The sequence below is a fragment of the Lampetra fluviatilis genome, chromosome 37, assembly GCF_964198595.1.
Source record: "Lampetra fluviatilis chromosome 37, kcLamFluv1.1, whole genome shotgun sequence".
NCBI classification, from domain to species: Eukaryota; Metazoa; Chordata; class Hyperoartia; order Petromyzontiformes; family Petromyzontidae; genus Lampetra; species Lampetra fluviatilis.
This window is the reverse complement of record NC_136311.1, coordinates 4,965,251-4,973,609: the sequence shown is the minus strand read 5'-3', so window position 1 is coordinate 4,973,609 and position 8,359 is coordinate 4,965,251.

Below are 8,359 nucleotides of genomic sequence, written 5' to 3'. Positions count from 1 at the left end.
TACCTGGTGCGGTCCGGCATGGTGCTGGCCCACCCACCCCCTCGTGTGCCGTGCCGGCCTTCATAGGTGCTCGCTAACAGCACTTGCCCCAACAGCCTGTTAAGGCTACACGGAGGATATTTGTCTTGAATGAATGGATTGGGGGGGTGGTGAAGCAGTGGTGAGCGCGCTACGCTACAAACACGGCCACTCGACGTTCGATTCCCACTCACGACCAATAACAGTGGCCGAATGGTTTAAACGATCCTGGACCTCCCCTAAGTGGACTTAGCCGCAAATGAGTATCTGGTGCCTGAAGCTGGCCTTCTCATGCGTGCTCGCGAACAGCACTTGCTCCATTAGTCTGCTAAGGCTATACGGGGGTCTTTGTCTTTTGCACGTGTGTGAGAGAGTGTCTGTCGGTATTAGTGCGTAAGTGGATGTGGGCTCATGAGTGCATGTGTTGGTGTGTGTGTGGATGTGTTGTGTGTTGTGTGTTTGTGTCTGTGTGTGTGAGTGGATGTGTTGGTGTGTGTGTGAGTGGATGTTTTTTGTGTGTGTGTGTGTGTGTGGATGTGTTGGTGTGTGTGTGAGTGGATGTGTTGGTGTGTGTGTGTGTGTGAGTGGATGTGTTGGTGTGTGTGTGTGAGTGGATGTGTTGGTGTGTGTGTGTGAGTGGATGTGTTGGTGTGTGTGTGCGTGAGTGTATATGTTGGTGTGTGTGTGCGTGAGTGGATGTTTTTGTGTGTCTGTGAGCGTGTGTGTGTGTGGATGTAGGTCTGTGTGTAAGACTAGAAGTGGGCGTGTGTGTGAGTGGATGTTTTAGTGTGTGTGAGTGGATGTGGGTCTCTGTGTGTGAGTGGATGTTTTAGTGTGTGTGAGTGGATGTGGGTCTCTGTGTGTGAGTGGATGTTTTAGTGTGTGTGAGTGGATGTGGGTCTCTGTGTGTGAGTGGATGTTTTAGTGTGTGTGAGTGGATGTGGGTCTCTGTGTGTGAGTGGATGTTTTAGTGTGTGTGAGTGGATGTGGGTCTCTGTGTGTGAGTCGATGTTTTAGTGTGTGTGAGTGGATGTAGGTCTGTGTGTGTTAGTGGACGTGGGCGTGTGTGTGTGTCTGAGAGGATGTGTGTGAATGTGTGAGAGTGGATGTGTGTGAATGTAGGCAGGCGTGGTGCTGGCCACCCACCCCTTCGTGTGCCGTGCCGGCCTTCATAGGTGCTCGCTAACAGCGAGCCTCAAACGACTACCTGGTGCGGTGTGTAAAACATCGCCACTGGCGTGACAAGAGCAGTCGGGCGTGCGTCTGCCAATGTTATTGACGAATGTTTCTGTTGTTGTTGCTGCTGTTGCTGTTGTTGTTGCCTGCCTTAGGGGCCGTCCATAAATGACGTCACGCACCTAGGGGAGGGGGGTGGGGGGTCAGACATTTGTGACGATGTGTGACGATGGGGGGTGGGGGTTGAGAAATGTGACGTCACATCAAAATGCGCAACTTTAAATAAATGTAGACAACACGTTCTACTTCATTAAATATACTTTTAAATAAATGTTTTCTCCTACAGCATCAGAGTGCAGCGCCACATTAAATGCGCACTACAATGACAATAGTTGAACGCGATTTGAATCATGTTTTATTTTTTTTGGGGGGGGGGGGAAGGGGGGGGGCAGAGCTTTGATGACGTCATATTCGAGGGGGCGTCTGACTTTTTGTGACGAGAGAGGGGGGGGGGGGTCATAATCGCGTGACGTCATTTATGGACGGCCCCTTAGCGAGTGTCTCGCCTTACTCGCCCCTGCGCGAGCTCTACGGGACGACGTTCCACCCTTCGTCGTCCTCACCCTCGTCTCGTGTCGGGGCCCGCAGAGAGCCACGTGTCCCGGAGTCGACGAAGCGGTGTGCGTCCGAGGCTAATAGCCGCCCCGCGTAGCCTCCCCCATTAACGAAGCGCGGTGTTTAATTGGTCGCCGTGTAATCCGCACGGCGACTTGTTAGCAACGCAATTAGGTCGCCGCTTCGTATCGAGAGAGAATTCCCCTCGAATTTGGTGGTGGGTGTCGAGGCGGAGGAGGAGGAGGGGTGGGGGGGCGACAGGGGCAGGGGCATGGGGGTGGGGTAAACGTGATTTAATTTACCCATCTTAACGATGACATCTCAACTCCCAAGTGGATTAGCATCAGCGTTCTCGGTGACTCGCGATTTTCTCAAATAGCAATAAACAACAACAACAACGACGACAACGTGTCTCGTATATCATCAGCTGCAGCCATGGTCTATCAACTGCTGGATGAAGGCCTCTCTACCCCCCCCCCACACACAAAACTCGCCAGCAACTCTCACGGCCACGCGATGATGCAATGACAATCTGTGATAGTCGTGTGAATGCATCGCTCCATCTCCCCCATGTTGGAGGCCCTCTTTGTGTTTCTTCTGCCCTCCCGTCCTAAGGGAGTCCAGGGGATTGTTGTTCTATCACGGGGATATTCTTTGCTTCGTTGGTTTCATTTCCAGAGAGGGTAAAACTAAACTATTCTCATTTTTCATACTTTCATAATCATCATTCCCAAGTCAAGGGTCGTATATACTGACCAAGTAGCAATTCTTGAAAACTAGAGCCAATCAACAATTTTAAGCATCATTTTCAATCTCAGTGACCCAGAATTAGTCCAGTAGGACTATACTCTTTGGTTCTGTCGGTAAAGTCACGTGGGTATAAAATACAATACATTAAATCACGACGTTTCGGGCGCGACACAAGCGTCCGTCATCAGGTGGGACAACCACAGCATCAGAATCAGAAAGGGTTTTATTCGCCATGAAAGTTCGCACACACAAGGAATTTACAATGGCAGGAAGGTGCATACATTCAACATGTAGGAATCTTAAAACTTCAATAAGTGGTATACAGTCTAACTATACTAAAGTTACAAAGTCTAACTAATACTAAGGGGCTAAAGTATGTACAATTTTGAATAAGTGTACAATATAAAATGCATGAAACAATTGTTGCTGAAGTGGGCAAAGGGCTGCCGTGACAAGAGGCTGATGACGGTGTTGCGCCCGAAACGTCGTGATTTAATTTATTATATTTTCTACCCACGTGACTTTACCGAAAGAACCAAAGAGTAATGTATCCCGGCAGTCACGAAAACTTCAAATCTACAGTTGGACTACATATTCTTAGGTTTTTTCGGTAAAGTCACGTAGGTAAAACATCAAAATAAAAAAAAAATAATGCAGCTAATCCGGCTGTGACGGTCCCACCTGATGACGGAGACTTGTGTTGCCTCCGAAACGTCGTGATTTTTATTTTATTTTATTTTTATTAATTTTGATGTTTTACCTACGTGACTTTACTGAAAAAAAACCTAAGAATATGAATCCTTGCAGTCACGAAAGCTTCAAATCTAGAGTTGGACTACATTTATTTCTGAAGCATTTTGGCTGTAGACCAGTGTGACTGGCAACAACGGTATCCCATGCTACAGCTGCTCACCCCCGAGCGAAAAGTGCTCTGACAGTGCATTGTCTTTGTACTTGTTGACCTTTTGGCGTTGTACTCTGGTGTGACACCGTTGAGACGAGGTCATCAAGAAGGCCGTCTCTGGTGCACGCCAATCCGTTTGAAAGACAATGCCGCGTAATATCAGAGCATGCTTTGTTTGAACGTTCACCGCGTGTGGCAAATGGAGTACTTGATTCCTTACAACAACAACACAAAGCTATCCACTTGGTGTGTGAACATCTTAACACTCATAGTAGTAGGTGTTTACCCTTTCAACTGGTATAAAAACTGACACCTTTATACAAGGCATCATCTTCTTGGTTATTTCGGTAAAGTCACGTAGAATGGAAATAATAAAATAATAAAAATAAAACAATAAAATAATTCTCACGACGTTTCGGCCACAACGCAAGCAGCCGTCCTCAGGTGGAGAACAGGTCTGCCGAGAAGACAGAGTCTGAATGGACTTCTCGACAGACCTGTTTTCCACCTGAGGACGGCTGCTTGCGTTGTGGCCGAAACGTCGTGAGAATTATTTTATAATGTTTTATTTTTATTATTTTATTATTTCCATTCTACGTGACTTTACCGAAAGAACCAAGAAGATGAATCCCTGTGGTTATTGCAAACATGATGCCTTGTATAAAGGTGTCAGTTTTTGTACCAGTTTAAAGGGTAAAAACCTACTATATTTTGCCACTGATGCGATGCAGACGTCCGATGAAATGAAACAACCGCGTCTCAGGCAAGAGGATCGTCGAGGACTTTCTCTTGCATTGAAGTCCTAAGTTTACTGGTTTGGCCATGTTTGTTTGTTGTAGTACGGAGTAAGACTGATGGCCTTAATCTAAGTTGTCTTGTGGTTGTTGTTGTTGTTGTTTGACTTGCATCCCACTGGGATTTTTGCACACAGCGTTGGTGTACGGTGTTTTTTTCTGCAATATTTTGCTGTCTTTTCTTGGATTTTCTGTTTGCACTTAGTCACATGTTCACTTTAAGATGTTTTCTTGTTCATGTTTTTGTTTTTGGTTTGTTGCGGTTGAACCCGATTCAAGAGCCGAATGACTCACAGGGCTATACCTAATAAATGAACTTGAAATAAATAAATGAACTTGAACCCCTCCCCCCTCCCCCCGAGAGAAGCCCCGCCCCGCCTCCTCTGGGCGTACCCGGCAGCAGCCACTCAACGCCGACAGACAGTGACGACGGATATGACGTCATTATTTCTATGCAGCGCCGTCCCGCGAAGCAATTTACCCATGATTAGATAATTATAATTGGGGTTGCCGCTTTGGCAGTGCCGGATTAAGCTAGTGCGGGGCCTGCAGCATATGTCATTACGGGGTCCTAAATGAAAAAAAGACAAATATTTAAGCGCAATTTTTTTACTTGCAGTGTAAAGTAATTGCATGATTTCATTCGCTATACAGCCAGATAATGCGACAAATCGCTAACCTTGAACACCCAGTCGTTCATAAAAGTTGAAGGCGGTATAGTACTATAGCAATAGCGCATGTGCAGAATCACTGAACCGGAATTGATAGCTTGAAAGCATTTAGCGCGGGGCCCTTGAAAGTGCGGGGCCCGTAGCTACTACACGTGCAGCTACTACACATGTAGCTACTACACATGTTGCTACTATTACATATTTAGCTACTTGTGCTTCGAGGATAACCCGGCACTGCTCTTTCGCACAACATCACGTGTACAATAGCAGCAGTAGCAGCAGCAGCAGCCTATAGCACCTGTGACGCACGCTGTTATCTCCCGTACGAGCGCAAACGTCGGAGTGACGTCCGCCCCCAAATGAGCATCGATCCACGTCGATTTGCGCCGTCTCACGTTCGCGGTCGTCTGAGCCGGTGCTGGAAATTCCACGTTCCTACGGCGGCGTCCATCGCGTCTCCCCGTAGGACAAGCCCGCGTTGTTGTTGTTGTTTGTTGCTGTTTGTTGTTGTTGTTGTTGCCCACAAAGCGGTACTCGTTCGTATCCACCCCGCAGGGAGAAGCGACGATGGTTTGAGTCAACCCCCGGTTGAAGCAGGACGTGCCCCCCGTGTTCGATTCCCGTGAACGACCAACATCGGTGATCAATAATCAGAAGCCGGATCCGGGCGTCACCTCGATCGACTTAGCCCGATGCTGCGTGTAATAGTTGGCCTTGGGGGAGACAAAGACGGCCGGGTGTGATGTTCGCCACCAACCAACCCACCAACCCCGGCCTGCCCGCCCCGTCTCGTGTGCCGCCGTGCCGCCTACATAGGTGCTACTCGCTAACAGCACTTGCGCCCAACAGCCTGCTAAGGCTATACGGGGGACCTTTGTCTTTGGTGTCGTGCTATCGTGTGGTTCATTTGTTGCTCGCACTTAATGTTGTTTTAATCTGCACCCCCCCCCCCCCACGATCCCCCCCCCACCACCTCCTCTGTCTTTGTTCGGCGGTGTTTAGCCGCTCTCCGTTTAAACAGCAGCTCGTTTGCACAGTAATTGTTGATTGCGTCATTAATCAGTCCATGTCCCCCCCCCCCCCATTCATCCCCCCCCACCCCCCCACGCGAGTCAAGGGGTCTTTTGTCGCTGACGCGTTAGAATTGAGCACGTGGGAGACGTCGTGCTCTCACGCAGTAGCCACAAGGGGGGTATTTTGTATTCCTTCTCTCGCTCGTTCGTTTACTCAATCGGCTTGTGTTGGCGAGGTTCGCCGCGGCAGCAGAGTGTTGAGTCGGGCGGTACAGACCTCCCTTTCCCCGGCGAGGGGCGCCAGTGTTATTACGCTGTATACTACACTATACACTACTATACACTATACACTACATTATACACTATACACTACACTATACACGACTACACTATACTACTGCACTATACTATACACTACACTATACACTACATTACTACACTATACACTACGCTATAGACGAAACTATACACTACACTATACACTACACTATACACTACATTATACACTACTACACTATACACTACACTATACACTACATTACTACACTATACACTACGCTATAGACTAAACTATACACTACTATACACACAATGTACAATTGTGGTGAAGCATGGTGTCGAGACGAACAAAACTACACTAAACCCATAACTGAAATGGCGTGAAGAGGATGCTATCTAGCAGTGGATAATGATGATGATGGTACGGGAAGACCTTTTTGTCCGCTGATAAATTGAGAATGGTTTAAAGTTTTTTTTTGTAAATAATGGTAAAAATAACAATGAACTCTTTGTCAATCGACTGCTGGATGAGCACCTCTGTACAGGTCGGCACGACACGCCAAGGGAAAGGTGGCGTGACCATGCCGTCTCGCGGCCGCCTTTGGTTTAGCCATGTTTGTTTGTTGTAGTACAGAGTTAGACTGATGGCCTTAATCTAAGTTGTCTTGTGGTTGTTGTTGTTTGACTTGCATCCCACTGGGATTTTTGCACACAGCGTTGGTGTACGGTGTTTTTTTCTGCAATATTTTGCTGTCTTTTCTTGGATTTTCTGTTTGCACTTAGTCACATATTCACTTTAAGATGTTTTTTTTTCATGTTTTTGTTTTTTGTTTGTTGCGGTTGCACCCAATTCAAGAGCCGAATGGCTCACATAACTATACCTAATAAATGAACTTGAAGTTGCCCATTTCTTTTTTTTTACACACAACATTACCAAGGCATTGCACTGTCGGAGGATGAATCGACTTCGGCAAAATGCCCCGGGCAGGCAATGAGCGGATCGGCTCTTACTCGCCACGGATTGTCAGCCAACCTCAAGTCGGCGGGTTCTCATCGCAGTGCGCTAACCGCTGCGCCACCGCTCCGCTTAAACGTAAGAATTCATCGCTGGGGCAAGGGGTGGTGGGGTGGGGGAGTAATGTCGCGTGAGCTGTGTGGTTGTGTTCACAAAGGGTATGGGCACGACCCCGCGCCAGCACGCGAAATCTCGAATGTATTCGTGAGACGATTTTATGGCAGGCGCGCAGTTAGTCAAAAAACGAAGAAGCGACAAACGAGCTTGCATTTGCATTACGGTGCATCGTGAAACAACAACAACAACAACAACAAAACAACATCAGCAGTTTTCTGAATAACTGCATTGTGGTTCTCTCTCTCTCTCTCGTCTTGAGGTCACCATGGAAAGAAATGTGGGGTCAAACGTGACCCACCGACTGACTATCAGCAGCAGCAGCAGCAGTGATGCCAGACAAATTGAGGATCGGATTTGTTCTGACTTTGGACTCATCTGCGCGGCATCCTTTGCTCACATTCGCTCACAATGTACGAGCTGACGGTGACCTCGACACGAGGGACGAGCAGCGATGCAGTTCTCCGGGAATGGCCGATGGTTCGTGCACCACGCACAAAATGGCCCGAGCGCTGAATGTTACACGTGCGTGCGTGTGTTCGTCCGTCCCGTCTTTTTCTGCGGCCTCCACTGTCACTCCGCCGCGGCGATGAGATGCTGTAATCATTGCCAGATTACATTTGCTCCGGTTGTGACGGAAGCCTCGCAGTGGTAGCGCTGTCCTCCTCCTGGTGGCCGGTGGGCCCTAGGTAGGAATTTTATTTAGTGGTGGAAGATGAGAGAATTGTGCTGAAAAGATGAAGAGGTGTAATGGAATGAGATCTGCAGAGAGATGGCGATGAAAGGTGGAGAAAAAGGGACGCAGATGCAGACGAGTGAGGAACGTTACAGACGCCACCTTAATAAATAGAGGACCGCAAAGCTTGGAGGGGCATTTCACGCTGGTGTTAACCGCCGCGTGGCCGCGGCTGCCTTTCCACTCCTCGTCTGTGGTCCCTCCTCCTGGGACATCTGAGTCGTCCCCTCCTCTCTCTCTCTCTTTCTCTCTCATCTCGCGCTCTCTCTGTCTC